Genomic DNA, 20,207 nt, shown 5'->3' with positions numbered 1-20,207 from the left:
GGTCTGCAAGATCATTTTGACCTGTGCCATCCTGCACAACATTTGTGTGAGGAGGAACATTCCCCTCTATGAACCAGATCCACAAATGCCTGAAGAGGAGGAAGAGGAGGATGCTGTCTGTGAAAATGAGGGAGAACATCCAAACACAGCTGTAGCATTGCGTAGGAGACAACACATCGTACAAAACTTCTTCTAACTATAGTCACCATCACCACTTTGTTATCATATGTAATTAAACACCTCACTTCATCACTCAATCATACTCTGGGTAATTATTTATGCATCACATGATCCAGAGGAATCATAATCAGAGTTTAGCCTCATGGAGCATTGCAGAAATACAGATTAGGATACTGAAAAAGCCACATCACATTTGATAGGTATGAATGTACAGCAAACATCACACACAGTGTTAATGACATATATCCTGTCTATTTCACATTTGAAGGGCAATATCAAAGGACCACAGCTATGAGACACATCCATGTGGCCAACATGGTCCATTGCAGCAAATGACACACAACTAAAACACCATCAGTCATAAGGTAAAAAAGTGTTTCCTACATGAGGCAGTGGATGTGCTATTGCATTGGTAACAGGAATGTACGACCAGGTCCTTGACAGCAGTAAGTGTGACATCAGCTATCTCTGCAAGGAGCATGTGTGACAAGAAGTCCATCTAAGCTGAAAATGGATAGCATGAGTGCCCCAGGTATGAAAAGCATTGCTCACAAGACATGCTGTGCACAGTCCATCCCAGGTAATAAGTCCTGCCACTGCCATGTTTTCAGTCTCTGCCCACCCTTCTCTAAGGGGCCCTGTAAATGGACTATCTGTACCCTGAGAATCTTCATCTACTCACACCCAGACTCCCATTCTGACTCCTGTGTGCTTCCCTCTTCAGTATGGCATGCCATAGTCATAGTTCATCAGTCTGCATGGACTTCAGGTCCGATAATGCACTGCCTGGTAGTCGGTAGGACCTGTAATCAGCTGTCCATTGCTTCCCATGTGAAAGGCCTAGTTGGTCCTTTGAACTTGATTCTCAACTCCAGGACTTGTGCGAGACTGAAGGTGCACACACCTGTGAGCACTTCCATGAAGACCAGCCTTTTGAAACTGCCCTTCCCTTGCTGCTGGCTGGAACTGCATAGAAGCTGCCATTTTCTGAATCTCCTTGTTGTGCATTGGCATACAAATCACTTATGTACCAGAGCCCTTGGGGGATTGTGTAACGTTGCAAACCACAGCACAAACTGTTTTTAATTCCCACAGTGTTGTTCCTGCTTTTCCCAGTCAGAGTCTGCTCACTGTGTATTTGCCTTGTTCGTGTTTGCCCCTGACAGAGCCTGCATCCTGTTAGCCTGACTGGTTCCAGTCTTTGCGTTAACAATAGAGGCTCCCTGTGGCTACATTTGTCTCATAGTTGCTTTCCATACCCTCTCTTTCCTCTTGGGGTGTTGTGTGTGGTAGGTCTACGATGAATACTCAAATGTACAGTATAGTTTAATCAGTTTACTTATTGTATTCCGTTCTGGGACATGTATTCAAATGGCCTAATGCAGCCGCCATCTCTTGTCTGGTTTTGCATGTATTCATTTGTGCTAACAGTGACAGTGTGCTATGGCTGTATGCATGGATTCGGTACGGTGCCTCCAGCACAACAAACAAGGGTTGCTAATGTGTATGTAAGGACAAAACATGTTTGTGCCTTGACGGTCCACACACAGATTCACTTCTGCCGCCACCTTTTGATGGGGCTTGCGTGGTAACTAGCTGTGAGATTAATCAGCACAGAGGCACTGATGTTCCCTGTTGCAGTGGGAATTTTAGAGCCCACTCTGTGTACACATGTTGTGATGAAAGCTGCCTGTTTCCTATTACTGATCCATAAAGGTTTTGAGCACACCAAGGTTGCCCTGTCGTGAGCCTTATAAAAGTTTTGCAGTGCCATAGCTGGACTATCCCCATGTGTGTCGTTAGTTGATCTTTGGCTAAAGGTCAATTCTGCTTTGAAGGATACTCTGTTAATTCAGGGATTGGCTCCACATACTCATGACTAGACCTGCACGTAACTGTGACAACATGGAGGCCAATACTGACACACGGTACACATGGCCACACACTTGAACTGGACACCTTTGTGCAATGAACCACTGGAAATATGTGAACACATGTAGCATGGTCTGCTGGTCCTCCACAGCCACAGGAGAAACATAGGTCATTTACATGACTTAAACTGTGTTGTACATAACAATTTTAGAATTGGATTTGAGACTATGTGTCACAAACACTGTACCTACCTAGCATGTTCAAATGCCTGACTCATGGGTAGTATACACACAAGTGACCATGAGGTGGTATTCAACATTTCATTAAATGTAATGGGTTACATATCTGACATAGCCATTATCAACCGTCCTCTATCTATCCTGTGTATAGTTCGTCATGGGAAATGGTTTGTCCCCAAAGTCAGGGAAGTACACACAGCATAAGACGCAACAGATATAACAAACACATATCATGACTGATGTACCTCAATGAAGGGCATCTGATGGTTATACACAATTATAACACATTCCTACATGCACATTATGCCAAAGTTTTCTTGTGACGTTCCCACAGAGGCACAACAACAATTTAAAGAGCCAATTCACAGACAAAAACACACAGGCCATGAGTCTATTTGTTTAGTTGCATAGCCTTGCTATCCTCTATTGATGCAACACCTGCTCAAACTAGGAAATACCAATTTTATTCCAAAAGTTTGTGTTGCTGTTGCGTCAGTTAAAAGACCTAATCCGGCACAACACCATGAGTATTATGGTCTGCCACATGTGCCCAAACACTAGAACACACACTGCAGGTCATACCATCCTATCTTTGTATAGTTATAGGCTGCATGCATGTAAAAAACTGAAAAATAACACAAACACAGTCTAAGACAGTTTTTTTTAAGCAAAAGCGTAAAAAAAGACACATAGGTGTCAAAATATAACGCATATGTGTTAAAAAATGATGCTCGCATCCATAATACATCAATTGGTCCCTAGCGTTAATTCCAACACCGCACCCCAGGAAATCGGTTATCCATTAAAAATGTATTGATCCTTGAATGCGGGGGAATTTTCATGCATATGCGTAAAACAAATTTGACTCAAACCCCGTAAGCGTCATAAAATTACACGCAAGATAAAAAAACGCACCGCAATTGAGACAGGAAGTGATGTAATAGGATATCCTGTTTACAGAAAAGACACAGTGTGTGTACTTTCACTTTCACTTTGCAGTCTGTGATTATTCTAGACTGTGTGGCTGTGTCTTGAGTTGTCTCTGTGAATATTGTGCTTTTGTCTCCTGTGTGCTATTGCTATTGTATTCTGTTGTTTTGTAAGTGGCTGTGTTAACCCGTGTAAGTGTTTTATTGTGATTATATTTGTCTTTGTACTGTTGGGAGTGTGTTTTTGGATATTGTTATTTGGGGTATTGTTGGGCTGTCTGTGGGTTAGTTAATTTTCCTTTTTATACCTCCTTTCCCTGTTTTTCCCTCTTTACCCTTTCCTATTCTATTTCTTTAGAGATGTCGGGAAGGCCACGTCTGGGGAGAATGGGTGAGGAGGAGCTAGGGGCTTTTGTGTGGCTGGTGTGCCACTTCCTCCCCCTGATGTTGGAGGCTGGGGGCCTGGTGATACAGAGGTATCACATGGAGGCAAGGAGGCTCAGGAGGGCAAAGATGCTGTTCCACCTTAGAAGAGTCTTTAACAGCCAGCGCAACGACCACCAATTGAAACATCGCTGGGCTGACCTGGTGGCCCGAGAGCAGGACCTGCTGGACCACCTGGGTGTGGGAATTGGTGGCCCTGTTGGTGAGTACAAATTTGACTAATGTGTACAGTACAATGCTCTGGAGTGAAAGGAGTAGATTTTGTTACATGCTGCATGCAATGTTTGTGGACATGTGGAATGCAAGTTGAACAAACTGTGGCCCTGATTTATACAAGTTTTGCAACGCATTACCGTCATTTGTTGACGTGAAAGCTACACAAACTTACAAATGACAACTTTATCTTGTAAATTAGTGCCGCTTTGGTGTCAAGAGATGATGGTAATGCACCACAAACCAATTTATGATTCAGAGCCTGTGAGTGTACCAGGAATGGGATGTATTTCACATGCTAATACAAGGAACCATTTTAGTCCCAATTTTTTTTACTTTGTCTGAACAGTATTCATGACCCTACGTACAAAGCTCTTCCTAACCTCTTCTAATATCTTAGGCCAATATTTCTACTTTGTTTGTGCAGCATTTGCTTTATTTCTGGATGCAAAGTATAGCACACTTGCTACAATCAAATTGTTTTGTGCTACTTTCCATAGCTGTAGCGTAAACAAATGAAGCAAATGCTACACAAAAAAAGACACATCTGGCCCTAAGTTAATTGTTTCTGTGTGTTTACATCTGGACAGAAAATATTTCACATGGCCAAACCTAATTGTGCCCGGATGCCACCAGATTGCAGTAGCACAAAACAGGTTCATCTCGTGACTTTTCGGAGTAGGCGTTGAAATCCTATCATTGAGTAGCATGGCCCAACAACATTTTTGTCTTGGGCACAATTGCTGATAGAGAGCTGGTGCAGTTACCATCTGTGTCACTTTATAGCCAAACAATTTTGTAACGTGAATGGGTCATCATGAGATCCCTGCTCTTTGTGAATGCATGGTCCATTATACATTTTAAGTGACGAAATAGTTTGTTATTTTAATTTTGGTACACCCCTGCTGATATAGTGCAGCATATGTACAATGATTAACTTCTCAGTATGAAGGCTATCACAGACATGGTGGTATGCGAAGATCAATAGGCCAGCATTCCTGTGAGTGCTGCCATTCCCAAAGTGCTTTCAAATAGAGACCTACCTCATCAAGATTGCAGAAGTAGGACATTTTCTAACTCATGTTTTAATTAGCGGACAGTGTCAGTTCGGTTGTATTACCACAGATCACCCAACTTGGCAATTCTCAGTTAATGAATGTGGCAAAGTGTGATTTACAATATCTGATATAGGTACACAGGGCCCAGAGTAACACATTTCAGGTGCAATCACTACACCTGTGCCCATGCATTCTGTCACGAATGATCAAATAATACACTGTCATGTTGGGCAGAACATTGCCATCAAGTAACACACAGGGTCCCTGCCATCATGTTGTCATAGGGGGCATATAGGGCTCTGGGTACACCGGCAATGTGGCATATGTAACCTAGATACAACACTGGCACACATATAATGGACCACTGAAAGCACAATCATTCCTGAACGAAACTCAACCCACATTAGCATTACACAGTAACTCATTGGCCCTTGATGCACGAGCCGCAATACCGGAGTCACTGATATTGAAGTGCACCAGGAATGTGGCATTGCATGTCTCTCATAATAACAAATGATGAAATGGAGTACCCTCTAGAATTAATTTAGCACAAAATTGAGTAATCATGTTTAGCACCACATGATTGTTTGTACCAGTGCATGGGTGCATATGTGTGTCTATCACTCACTGGAGTGAGTGTCAATGCATGTTTGCTTGACTATGTCTGTTGGTGTATCTACATGCCTGATGTGCAGCTCTGTCATATACAATGTCACACACAGAAATGTGTTGTTTCAAGTTTTGTACAGTGAACAGACATTGAGCACATATCACCCTTCCATGTTTTACAGGTGGACCCGCCCCCTATACAATTGGTGAAGTGGTTCGATTTGCAGACCCAGACATATCCAGTAAATGTTAATATGTTTGTCCTGTGTTGTGTTTGAGGCTGTTGTGTGATTGACTCCTGTGTGTGGGACTCATTGCAAGGTATGATGTGCTGGCACGTGATCAGATATTTCACTTGACTGGAGGTTGACATTTTGTTCCATGTTCGAGTTGGACATTCTGTGGCGGAGAGTCATATATTGGGATTCGAGTGCTGCGCTGTAGGCTTGGGCAGGTGAACTGGGTAATTTGTTGCTATAAGTATAACAATAATAAATTTGGAGGTGGCCAGTGTCATGATTTAGTCAGCAATACAGACCGGTGATACATAAGTTTTACCCACAGACTTGAGCATCCCTGTTGAGTAATGAACATGTAGGACTGTATGGTTGACTTTCCGACAGTATCTAGCTCCACATGTTGTACTCCATTTATGTAGCACTTGAGTGAAATGTCATAGGCATGCATGCAGGTCAAGGCAATGTGATTGTCCAATGTTTGAATCAATCCTAGTTGGCAGCCCTCCTTACCTGTGGTGGACTGACTAAACCCATGGACAGCTGTGCAAAGCTTCGTGGCTATCCTTGATGTTTGAAAATATGTGTTGCATGTCCATCCCCCCCAAGGCACAGGGTTAGGGCTAGAAAATATGTGCACCTAGGTGTGATGATCCCAGTATAGATGACAGACATGTAATTCAAACAGGGAAACATCCTTTTTTACGACTTTTTAATTACGAAAGTCGTGGTTAACGAAAGCGTAACACCGCTTTTTTTTAACCACGTCTTCGTATTTTTGTGCCTTAACTACGTATGTTCTGAACAACGAACATGCGTGGTTAAGGTACAAAGAAGGGAGTTGGCGAAGGTAAGTGGTGGGTTTAGATTTTGGGGTGGGGGTAGGGGGTCAGGGGGTTTTAGGTTTTGGGGTGGGGTTGGGGGGGTGAGGCGTTTTTGGTTTTGGGGAGGGGGTTTTAGGTTAGGGGGTTTTAGGTTTTGGGGTGGGGTTGGGGGGGTGGGGCGTTTTTGGTTTTGGGGAGGGGTGGGGGGTTAGGGGGTTTTAGGTTTTGGGGTGGGGTTGGGGGGGTGGGCCTTTTTGGTTTTGGGGAGGGGGTGGGGGGTTAGAGGGTTTTAGGTTTTGGGGTGGGGTTGGGGGGGTGGGGCGTTTTTGGTTTTGGGGAGGGGTGGGGGGTCAGGGGGTTTTAGGTTTTGGGGTGGGGTTGGGGGGTGGGGCGTTTTTGGTTTTGGGGAGTGGGTGGGGGGTCAGGGGGTTTTAGGTTTTAGGGTGGGGTTGGGGGGTGGGGCGTTTTTGGTTTTGGGGAGTGGGTGGGGGGTCAGCGGGTTTTAGGTTTTGGGGTGGGGTTGGGGGGGTGGGGTGAGGGATGTAGGGTGAATGGTGCCTATTGCTAATGATTTTATCAGGAATGCCTTTACAACGAAATATTGTTGTTAAGGCATTCGTGGTAAAATCATTAGTAGTAAGGACGAGGTCGGTGTTCCGACCTCATTGTTAAGGTTAGTAGTTGTTTTTAATTCGGTGTTCTGTCATATAATCATTCAAACATTCATGTGTTCCAAACTACAGTACCCCCTCATGATTAGCAACTGCACACTGTCCAGGCAGTTCCATTTACAAATCACAGGTCTTGTGTGCCTTGATTGTCATCCAGAAGATAGTTATTAGTTGTCCTGGCACATGTGGAGTACTTGCAGCATTTGTTATGTGGCTAATAGCAGTACAAAGATGCACAGATCATTTAATTAAGTACACACCTTGTTGTGCATTGCTGTGCTGTTAGATAGTTGATGTGTAGGCTACGTTGGCATGTCATTCCTCAGGGACATTCTATCATCTGTACTGTGATTTGGACAGTATGTGCTATTTTTGATAAAGTGTTACAATATCATCTGTAGATGTATCACACAATGATGTCACTAATGTTTGGCTTTCTCTGTTTTTATAGCTGCCAACATGAATGCCCAGGAGATACGGGAATTTCAGAGGCGGACAGTACATTACCACCACATACTCGATGTGGAGGCTGGATTCTGCAATATGGCACATCAATATCGCCATGAGAGAGCCACAGGCGTATGGATGGCATTTGCCCAAGGGGGGCCAGCATTGCCCACAACTGCCCCCACCACCACAGCTCAGACCACAGTGGCCCCAGGGATGACAGCCAGTGTAGTAGGTCCCTCGACTTCGTCTGCTCTGGGCCCACAAGCAGCACCTTCTCCACCCCCCTCTTGGGGGGGTGGAGAGTGTTATATTATTACATGTTTTTTTGTGGGTGGGTGGGTGGGGGATGATGTTGGGGTTTATGTGTATATATTAAAAAATACAAAAAAATATATATTTGTTTAGAATAAGTTAGTATGTGTTTACGTTAGTATATGTTGTCCTACATGTATCCCGTCATATAAGAGGGGTTAATTTTTAGAGTGTTTAGTTAAATGTAGTAAGTACGTTTAGCTTAGGGTAGTTAGGGCCAGTTGTGGGTAATGTAAAGTTAGGATAGGTTAGGTTAGTTAAGGTATTTCCCCTAGTTTAAGTTTCCTTTATTACTGTAAAATAAAGTTTTAGGTACTCCTTTACAGTATGTGTCATATGCTTGGGGATCAGGGCCTTGGCATGAGTGTGCAGTGTCAATTTAGCATTTGCATTTGTGTTCCATCCTGCATCAGAATCCCATTATTGACATGGTTATTCCCAATTCCAAAGAAGCTATAACATTGGCAGCTACAACAAAGCTACTTCTCTATGCATCTGCCATCCACTGCACCCACCACTCAAAGTTCCTATGGTTCCCAATGTGTTGTAAAGATTGGTGTGTTTTTAAATCTGTCATCGTTTGAGTCCTGTATTGGAATCTTGGCCACTGTGGGACGTCTGCCTGCAATCTGATGTTCATGTGAACCCTGATAAACTGAGTGATGTTATAATCTTATGAAGTTCTGTATACATAACCCCCACCTATCATTTATTACATTGTACTCCCAGGTTACATATTTGTCCATACATTCGTACACATCCACTGCTGTATGGTGTGTGTGTGTGTGATTAAAGTTTATAGTCAGATGTCACATACATAAAGATTGTCTTGAAGGGAATGTTGGCCACATTGAGCTTCATCTTATACATACTTTGGAGCAGACTTTTTCAGCTCTACACAGCATTATACTACTTGTTCTCATTTAACTTCAGAAATAAGCCTTAGGAAGCACAGATGATAAAATCCAGACCCCACTGCATAGTTATCAGCCCACATTCTTTCTACACTGTTGTATTGACATTCTATGGCCATTGACATGTTACATACATCACAAATCTCCTGTCACATTAGACAGATACAAAGTGGTTGTGTAAGTGCTATTTATTGCTGTAGTGCAATATTTACATAGTCCAGGATTGTAAGTCCATTAGTGTGACACCTTCTATTGTGATGCAACACAAGTGCTATGGTGAGGGACATGTCATTGGACATGCTGGGGTGAAGTGTCATTCAGTGCAGAGGAACATGAATTGCCAATGAGGTAGTGAGAAACAATTGCAGTGCATAGTGGTAAGGTAAACAGTGTGCTGGAGATCAGTGCATGTTACCAACTGTAGCAAGACTGGAATGTTAACAAGCACATGACCTAGGAAATCAGTGCCCATGTGACATGGACTTGTGCTACCGGGTACTCCTACGGGTGAAGGTGACCTGTTCCACGTCTTCTTCTGATGTGTGTGTCGTCTCCTATACCCTTGGTGGTGGTGGGTTTGAAGGGCGAACACACACATCAGTGTTTGAAGACGTGGAGTCTGAATTCCCAGTAGCTGCCAACTGTGGGGCTATTAAGGGAATTACTGCAGCAAGGAGGAGCTGCTGGTTCTTGAGTATAGCAGCTACATCCCTGTGGTAGGCAGCCAGGTCGGCCCTGAGGGGGTCATTATTGCATTTGTGCACGCAGTGAAAGGTTTGGGATGCCAGGTGCTGTGGCAACTCCCTAACTGCTGTGGTGAAATCCCTCACACATTGTTGTAGTCCTTGCAGGAGGGATGATAGCGCTTGCGTGGCTGCTGCCTGTTCTGCAGATTACATAATGCATGTGTGCATCCCCTCAAGGCTGGCTGCTATATTTTGCATCCCCACCCACACCTCCTTGGCCAGCTCCCTCTGTACTCCCACTACTGCCCTCTCAAAGATGGTACTAGTGTCCTCAGAGTCCTCAGCTGGGTTGGAGCTGGCAGGTCGTACTATTGGGGTGGTGGGTGGGTCCTCTGTGATGGCTGCTGCATCTGTACTCCTTCTTGCGACTGAATGTTGGGTCTGGAGAGTTCCAAGGACATCTTGGAGGGTCTGCTGGCTAATGTTTGTCAGCTCGTCATCCATGTCATCAGGGAAGTCCATGACCGGCACATACACAGGAGAGCCATCGTCCTCTGCAATGAGATATTGCACAATTAGTGTGTCTGTGTTGTGGCAGTTGTAATGTGACGTTACTGACTTCCTATTAGTGAGACATTGTAATCTTGATTCCTGTTCATTGTTCCTGTCATTAATATTAGCATTCTCACAGGCCTATACCCCACCTGCATGTCACATGTAGTGTGGGCAGTTTGGGGAATTGTCTGCGTCACATCTTCTAGGTGTAGGTTCTGTCCAAATTGTATGTTGCCACCTTCTTGTCCTACTCAACCCTCTGTCTACTTCCAGTAGCATGATGAGGCCCTGCAATGGCTGTGGGTGTTCTGATGCCACTTGCACCACACTTAACAATATGGGACTGACCCACTCTCAGATATTTCACATACACCTATATGTTGCTGAGACCAAGCACATACTATGTATAGCATTGGCATGGCACAATACAGGTGTCAGCATTGGTAGTGCATCATGTTGATGTTGGGGAATGTGTGCTACATTGGATTGCACTTATGGGCCTGTCAGTGTTCCATTTCCTCTTATGACTGGGCAGGTGTGTTTCACTAGCTAGACACATATGTCCACACCCTCAATGCCGTTGTCTTAGCCGTATGACATTTGGGATGTTGCAAGGTGGTATTGCAGATATTGTAACACAGGCACAGGGTAGACCCTGGAATGTGCAGCATGGGTATGACATTACTACAGTGTAGTTCATAATGTAAGTAACAATACCTGATATGTATTGTGCCTATGGACATGAGCATTTGACAGGATTTACACTTTGTTAGGAAATAAAGGGGATTGATAACTTCATCATCCTGAACCCTCTATTTTGGGTGTGTTTGATCCATGGGCACCTAACTGCCATTTACTACTCGACCAGCACACACAGCACAGGTAGTATTGGCAACTGTTGTCAATGGTACATGCCACTTGCGGATATGGCCTGAGACTGGAAATTGAGCACTAGTTCATGTTGTGACAATACCAGCTGTCATGTGACAGCAGGCCAGTTTTACGTTGTACCCTACCCTTCTGGACTGGCTTTGCCTTTCCAACATCCTTGGCATGGCAGAGTACATGCATGCAAAGGTTGTTGGTGTAGTGTTGTGCTGTGCCTCTGGTTTCCACTGCACAGCCCATGCACCGTGCCATGCCCCTTTGCCCTTTCCACTGCCTGATTTTCAGGGCTCACACGCATTGTGTAGTGGGTATGTCTCCCCCACCCCCCACTTGCAGGTATCATTTAGGCATTTTTGCAACTTACCCTGCATCTGTGTTGTTTCCTGGTAGTCTGCGCTGTCCTGTCCTTGAATCCCTGTGACGATCTCATCTGGGATGATGGCTGCCACCTCTATCTGGTCCAGGGCCTCCTGCAGTGCTGGACTCCCACCTCCAGTCTGCAGTGCTGCCTTCCTGTTCCTTGGTCCTGCACTTGCAGTCATGCCAGCGTTTCTTGCACTCAGTGACTGTTCTCCGTACTTCTGCCACACTGTTTATCTTGTCCACAATTTGTGGCCAAATTGCCTCTATCCTCCCAATTGGAAATTTTGAGGTGATAAAAAGTTGATGCTGGTGTTCCGTCACCTCTTTCACCAATATTTCCTGCTCTGCATTGAAACAACATTTCCTTTTCTTCTTCTCCCTCTCCTGGGTCTTGTCTGGGTCCTCCTGGCTGGTTCCTGGTCGATTAGGGTTTTCCTGGGGTCTCTCCTGGCTTCTGGGATCCATTTTGGGGCTCCTTTGCACATTTTGCTGTGTTTGTGCTGCTTTTTGAAGCTATTGCAGGGAAAAATGGCACGTATCCGGTTTGCGACATCGTAAACCGGATTAAAGTCATTTTCTCAGCATTAACGTAATTTTGCTTTACGATGTGGTGCAATGGTTAGAGTAAAAATAAAAGACTCTAACCCATGGTTTGCGCCACCGATCGTCAAAGTATAAATGTGATGCCTGGTGGCACAAAGAAATGGCGTTAGCCGGCATTAAACTTTTTGACGCAAAACTGCATCACCGCAGTTTTGCACCAAAAAGTATAAATATGGCCCTAGGTGGCATATTTACTAGGCCTGTGTGCTGCCAGTGCGTCACTTTCTGAGATGCACAGACAGTGCATAGTGCAGGCCCATATCTACAAGGCCACGCAAAGCCACTTTGTGTGGCTTTTCATAGCCTTGTAGAGATGGTGTAAGGTAATGCAGCGCAAGTCGCTACGTTCCCTTACACTGCTCAGGGAGGTGTACCATGGGCGTTGCAGTGGGAGTTCCCAAGCAACACCCAGGGGTTTTGATGATTCCCACGAATGCGTCAAAACTGTACGCCTCCCCAGGGCAGGTGCAACAAGGAGAAATATCTCTATTTCTCCTCATTGTTTCCTCTTGCTATGTGTGCTGCACAAAAATAACCCTGCTGACAACGCAGACATCCTTGCACCATGGGGCACGTGGTGCCTGTGTTGGCGCTAGGCAGCGATTTGTGCGCCAGAGAAGGGGGAAAGGACAGAAATGCATTGCATCTTGTAGATACAATGCATTTCTGTCCTTTCAATGTGGTTCAGGGAAGCACAGCAAGATCACTTGTGCCACGGGACTTGTAAAGATGCCTTTAGGGGCATATTTGCCAAGGGTTTTGCCTCACACTTGTGCCACACAAGGGGCCAAAGGGCAATGCAAAAACTATTATAAGATTTGTCAAGCCACAGAAGGCCACCCGGTGAGGCCCTGCATGGCTTAGTAAATCTGGAGTAACGCAAGGCAGTGCAAGTCGCTGACTTGCCTTACTCTGCCCCAGGCAGGCGTTCCATGGATGGAGCATGGGTGTTCCCTGAGCTCCTTCCTGCACAAAAACAATCCTATCTGCAATGCAGTCACTCTCGCGTCATGGTGCAAGGGTGCCTGCATTTGCGCTAGGCAGCAGTTTGTGCAATAGCGCAGCAGAGCACAGGAATGTGGCATATCTTAATGTATATGATGCATTCCTGCCCTTTCAAGCAGAGCAGCAAGATGTCTTCATACATTGCATTGCGGGAAATAATGATGTGTGGCCCTAGCTTTCTCTGCCTTTATACCTTTCATGTATTTTAGTGTACCCTCCCCCCCAACCTCCCAGGGAACATTTCGGAATTTTGTGCGCATATTGCAAAGGTTATTGCGGGATTAGGCTTCAGGTGCTCCAACTTCCTCTTACTAGGAAATTTCAATATATGGTTGACTCCCCGTCATCCACTACATCCTCTACCCTCATTTCATTCTGCAGTCCATTAGGCCTCAAACAGTTCTTGTCCAAGCCCACTTCTTCAACCAGCCACACTTTAGATTTAATATTTGCTTCTGATGATTTTATCTCAGACTTAACAGTTCTACTTATTGTTTGGAATGATCGTGCCTCACTCCTTTTCCATATAAAAAAAAAATCAATCCCGCTCAAGACTTCTAGCCACGTTATCATGTTGGATTAAAGTGTAAATTGGCAAATATCAATTCAACTAAAACCAGATCTGTTAGAACAACCATGCGTTTTGCAAGACGATGTACAAAATGATAACACTAATTTTAACGCTTGAATAGGTTCCGCCCATGATCTAGTCACTCCCATTAACCAATGTGCCTTCGCTTCATAGGTCTCGGTCAGCTCCATGATATACATCGAAGCTTGCTAAGGCTGCATGTATATGTAAAGTACGAGAAAGGAAATGGCCAAGATAGTATTCCTTAGATTATAAAAATGAAATACACGGAAGAGCCCAAAAGGAATAAATCACAAACTCAAGCAAGCTTGCTCTGAACACGATAGTTAAAGGTTTCTCTAGTGCTATTCAATCTCTTTCAAGGATATCACCCTCTCATGAAATATGTGATTGTCTCTGCTATTCTTCCTGGACAATATTAAGTTGGCATACCAAGATTTTACTACTACTGCCAGAAGCGCTTTAACATATTCTGAAGCTTTTCTGACTCAAGTCAATAGCTGTCTGAATTTAGAGCGACCACCTCGGATGGTAGCATCAGATCAGAATCAAGCATTAATATTGATCTCTTGATGATGCACGTCCGCTTGACTATTTTATTTTAGTCTCTCCCCAGCCATTGTGCCAACTCTTATTTTAAAAGTGGGTTCTTACATCATGAATACAAAAAAGCTTGTATCGTCCCATTGTAAAAAGGCTTTCTTCGATCTACTTACCCCTAGGAATTACTGTCCGAGCTCATTATTTAAGTTTTTGTGCAAAAACCAGTAGAAAACACACTGTCAACAGGCAGTTATTTTATATTGTGTCTAAGAACTCTGTCCTGAATGCTCAACAGGCAGGTTTTCATCATTGCCAAGTTGCTTTAATGACAGTGCAGATTCAACTCCAAATTATTCTCGATTACAGAGACATAGATGCCCTGATCCTGCAGGACCTTACTTCGGCTTTCGATCCTGTCTTCCATCTGTCATTACCTGACATGTTAACAGTAACAGGCATGAAAAGGAATATGTAACGGAACAACTAGTTCATAAACAAAGAAAACATAAACCACGACTGCTAAAGTACGAAAAAGCCTGAACAACAACATTTTTAACAACCAAGCCTAAACAACTAAAAAACACACATAAAAAAGAACACACCTAAACAACGAAACCAATTACCACGCATACCTGAACCACTACAATAATAACTGTAAATAACTTTAAAAACGGCAAAAATAAAAAATTCGATAAATTGGTTAAAAAAAACATTTCAAAATGTAGAAAACAGTGAAAACCGCTTTGGTAAATGTTAATAAAATAAATAACATAAATAAAACAGATTTATTTTTAAATCAAACACAGAAGGAAGAGAATTCCATTGCAGCATCAAAAACGTAGGCCCATATTTATACCTTTTTAGCGCAGCATTCGCGTCATTTTTTGACACAAAAGTGACTCAAACTTACAAAATACGATTGTATTTTGTAAGTTTGCGCTGCTTTTGCGTCAAAAAGCGGCGCAAATGCGGCGCAAAAAAAGTATAAATATGGGCCTTAGTCCTATAACTCTTTCTACGCTACCCTAGAAGTATTTCTTCGCGTTACCTAGCAACCTCAAGCCACTCAAGCATATGAAAAAACACACATACAAAACTTAACAAATAAATATAAGTTCAGTCAAAAATGCAATCAAAAGTAAAAAACATACCCCAAACATATTTTGTCACAAATTATGATATTCCCCTAGAAAACTTATATGTACAGAAACATCCACCATTTTGTGTTCAGTGTGACACAGAACACCTTAGAGCAGAGGTCTTCAAACCTTTTGATGCCGGGACCCCCTCTTAAAGAAAATTTAGGTGTAAGGACCCCCTCCTGATAAAAATTTCTAGAACCTGGTACTCCTCATCATCAACAATAATAAACATCCCCATTTCACACAGCAAATCATTTTTACTGTGAGGAAATAATATTAAACAGTGTTTAGCAAATCAAAGATCAGTGAGTGTGGGGGCGTGGTCAAGGGTGTGGCTAAAAACAAAGGTCCTCATTTATTAGGAATTGACATGGGGCAGAGCTGCAAGTCTTCTTGCTACACTGCCACACTCCAATACAAAAGGGCAGGAATGGACCGTATTTATGAAATACAATACATTTCTGTCCTTTCCCCCTGCGCTGGCGCACAATTGCTGCCTAGTGCCAACATAGGCAGGATTGTATTTGTGCAGGAAGGGGCACCTTCCTGCACAAAAACAATCCAGAAAGGCATTGTACCTCTTTCTACATGTGTGGCAGATAGCAGCACACATGGAAAGAGAAAAAAACAAGGAGAAATTAAAACATTTCTCCTCATCATGCGTACTCTAGGGAGACGTAAGGTTTTGGTACTGCTCCAGTTTACGTGATTTTGTAAATCTGGGGCAGCGTCAAAATCCATCTGTATTGCATAGGAACACCCACCACTACGCCAGTGGAACACCTCCTTGACGCAAAGTAAGGCAATGCAGCGACTTGCACTGCCTTGCCTTATTCCATGTCTACAAGGCCATTCAATCCACTCAGGGTGGCTTTGAATCAGCTCATAGGTACGATTGAGAGTCTTGTGATGCTGGAGCATCAAAAAAAGTGATGCTCCAGCAGCGCAAGCCTCTCATAAATAAACCCAAAATATTCTCTAAATTTAATTTAAGTCTTTCACCGCCAGGTAGCTACATATAAAATAATAGCCAGCTGAAATGAAAAATAAATAAAATAAAGTTTTTACTCATTGGGAAATGCACTGTAGTGCGTTATGAAACCTCTATTAGTTAATGCACTGCAGAGGTCTGTGTTTAACCGGAGAGCAACAGAACTAAATCTTTGTTAGTACAGTTGAGAATAGTGACTTGTGTATTTTTAGTGCCATGAGGTCACAGCCTGTGACAGAAAGCACTGTGAATATGTAAAAAGGCATTGTTTTATACTTGCATTGCACGCAGTATAATATAGGCCACTACAAAAAGGTTTATTATAAAACTGTGCTTCCAGAATGTGGATTTAAGTAATATCAGAGCATATGCAATACCTTTTATTTTAATAGCTGTCCCTTCAACACCTCCAGGTGAAGTATGCACTTTGTAAATACAATTACAATTAAAAGCATGCACTTTACAGCTCAGTTGTTAACTCTTCGCACTACCCCTCAAAAACAAACATGTTTGTCCTCACAAAGCTTTGATCATTTAAAGCTGCTCCCAAGCACCCTTTACATTTGCAGATCAGCTCGTAGAGCACATTTGCTTTTCATTCAGGAAGCAGAAGCCCTGGGCTGAAAGTCTCCTTAGCTGTCTGTGCGGCTTTCACAGCACAGGAGATTCAAATTAAAGTTCAGCTGAGGCATTTTAAGGATCAGCTGGGGGAATGTGCGACCCCCTTTCCAGGTCTCGACGACCCCCCTGGGGGACCCGACCCCCAGATTGAAGACCTCTGCCTTAGAGACAAGACATGAATAGGACAACGGAAACAGAGAGATTTATATCGTGGTCAACACCGCCATCCACTGACTAAAGAAGGTACAATGATACTATATAAAAACAGAGCAGGAACAAATAAAAAGAACAAGTAATTTACATTTTATTTTTTTGTATTTACAGAGATCATTTAAGAGTATTGAGGAGTGTTAGTATTAAGAAATTACTATTCAATCTCCACTGGGTACTTACCTCAGGGCAGGTGCAGCAGCAGCCAGAGGGCAAAATTACTATTTTGACTCCACTGGGTACTTACCTGAGTGCAGGTGCTGGATAGTGACCATGGAACAAAATTACTATTCTACCTCTGCTGAGTACTTACCTCAGGGCGGGTGCTGGACAGTGACCAGGGAGCAAAATTACTATTCTAAGTCTGCTCGGTACTCATCTCAGGGCAGGTGCAGGACAGTGACTGGGAGCCAAAATAACTATGTTAACTCCAGTGGGTACTTATGTCAGAGCAGTTGCTGGACTGTAAGTATTAATAAAAAATGAACCACTAAATAGTACACTGTTTACTATTTTTTTTTATAGATTCCAAATAAAAAAATTACAGCAGGAGGACATCAAAAGTTTAAAAAATAACATATTTCAAAAATCAATAAAAGACCTAGTTAAAGTGAGTGTAATCTCAAAAACAAAAATTTCAATTCTAACTCTAATGTATACTTAACTGAGGGCAACTGCTGGACAGTGATCATGTGGCAAAATTATTATTCTAATTCCACTGGATACTTTCCTCAGGGCAGGTGCTGGACAGTGACCAGAGAGCAAAGTAAGTATTCTAACTGCAAGTTACTTACCTCAGGAAAGGTGCAGGGCAGTAACCGGAGGTCAAAATGGCTATTCAAACGCCACTGGGTACTTACCTCTGGGGAGTTGCTGAACAAGGACCACAGGGGAAATTTTGTATTCTAACTCCACTGGGTACTTATGGGTAAGTGCTGGACAGTGATCGGGGGCAAAATTACTATTCTAACTGTTCTGAGTACTTAGCTCAGGGCAGGGGCTGGACAGTGACCATGAGGCAAAATTACTACTCTAACTTCATGGGTACTAACTTCAAGGCAGATGCAGGAGAGCGACCAGGGGGCAAATTTACTATTCTAATTCCGTTGGTAACTTACCTCAGGACAGGTGCTGGACAGTTACCAGGGGGCAAAATTACTATTCTAACGCTGCTGGATACTTACCTCTGGGCAGGTGCAATACAATGACCATGGGGCAAAATTACTATTCTAAATCTGCCAAGTACTTACCTCAGGATAGGTGCAAAAGCAGTGTTTATGTAAGTGGTGGTTGAAACATTGTTGTTCAGGATGTTTACCTGTGCAAAACAGCAACCAGGGGGCAAAATTAGTATTCTAACTCCACTGGGTACTTACCTCAGGGCAGGTGCTGGACAGTGACCATGGGAAAAAATTACTACTATGACTCCGCTGGGCACTTATCTCAGGGCAAGGGCTGGAGAGTCATCAGGGTACACAATTATTATTCTTACTCCGCCGGGTACTTACCTCAGGGCAGGTGCAGCATAGTAACCAGGGGGAAAAATTACTATTCTAATACTGCTGAGTACTTACCTCAGGGCAGGCGCTGGATAGTAACCAGGGAGTAAAATTACCATTCTAACTCCAGAATTACTATTCTAACTCCACTGGGTAGATTACATAATTTGTAAAGCAAAATAAAATAAATATAAATTCGAAAAACACTAATACACAAGTATTACAGTGAATACTTGAGTATTAATAGACTCCCCAGTCATTACCCCGAATCCACACTATTTCATCCCTAAATAAAAGTGCAGCAAATCACTTATGCTTTACATTACATAACAAACCTCCAAAACAAAAATAGAAACTCAGGCAGTACAATTGATGTTCAATAATTAAAAAAATAACAATTCAAAGCAGAAAAATGTCAAAAGTATTTTATTATTGCAAAATTATTTTAAAATAGCAAACACTATAAAAAAATATAAAATAAAAATAACATGAGTTTTAAAAACCATACAAAAATACCCAGGTATTAAAATGAATACCTGAGTATTAATACACTTCCCCACTCATAACTCCTGCACCCCAAGTATCCCAACTCTTAATCCACTGTATGTTAGTATAAACTTCTCAGTTTTATATGTCAAAACAACTGTTAACCTCCCCCAAAAAACCCTAGCATTGATACTATTACCAGAAACACAAAATACATATTGCAGTATATTACATAACTACATGTTTATTTGCTTTCAGAAATATTTCATACATTTTTACACAACCAAAACCATAAAATAACAAATAGTAAAAAGTACTAAAGTAATACAATTAATACTTGAGTATTAATACACTCCCCCACCCATTACCCCTGTATCCCTTATATTCCATCCATAAAAGAAAGTGCAACAATTTTCCACTCACCTTTATTGGATTAAAAACGTCCAAAAAATATTTAAATATTGCCAATAAAGCCCCCCCAAAAAAATCCACAAAATTATCTATTATTATACTTCAGTATTAAAAAAAAATACTCATGAATATATATAAAAACACACACATATATATACATACATTATATATATATATATATATATAAATATATATATAAAATACTTTTAATAAAATTCTAAACAACTTATAAATAAAACATAAATTAATTAACAAACACTTACCTTAAAATTTGTGGTTCAGGCAATCGTTATTCTGGCAAGATCGTTGCGTAGGCAGTAGTTGTTCAGTTCTTCGTTGAAAAATCTTTTTCGTTGTTTAAGAATCATTGTCCAGGTAAGTAGAGGTTGAAACATCCGTGTTCTGGATGTTTCCCCATGAAAAGGTATGCTACTTTACTTTCTGAAGGGTTGAAGTAATTTAGTGTTTTTGCCACAAGGCCTATTGACTTATTTTTTCTTTTTTTGCACTTTTTTGCCTCCAGTCTGAGGGTGTATTCACTGTGGTTGAGAACCACAGTAGAACTCAACAGGCTGCCTTTCCCAGTCAGCACCATCTTCAAAACCATGTGCTTCATGTATAAAGCCATCACAACCAGCACCCTTGCCTACCTGGCTGACAA

Source organism: Pleurodeles waltl, chromosome 4_2, assembly GCF_031143425.1.
Source record: "Pleurodeles waltl isolate 20211129_DDA chromosome 4_2, aPleWal1.hap1.20221129, whole genome shotgun sequence".
NCBI classification, from domain to species: domain Eukaryota; kingdom Metazoa; phylum Chordata; class Amphibia; order Caudata; family Salamandridae; genus Pleurodeles; species Pleurodeles waltl.
This window is presented reverse-complemented; position numbering follows the sequence as displayed.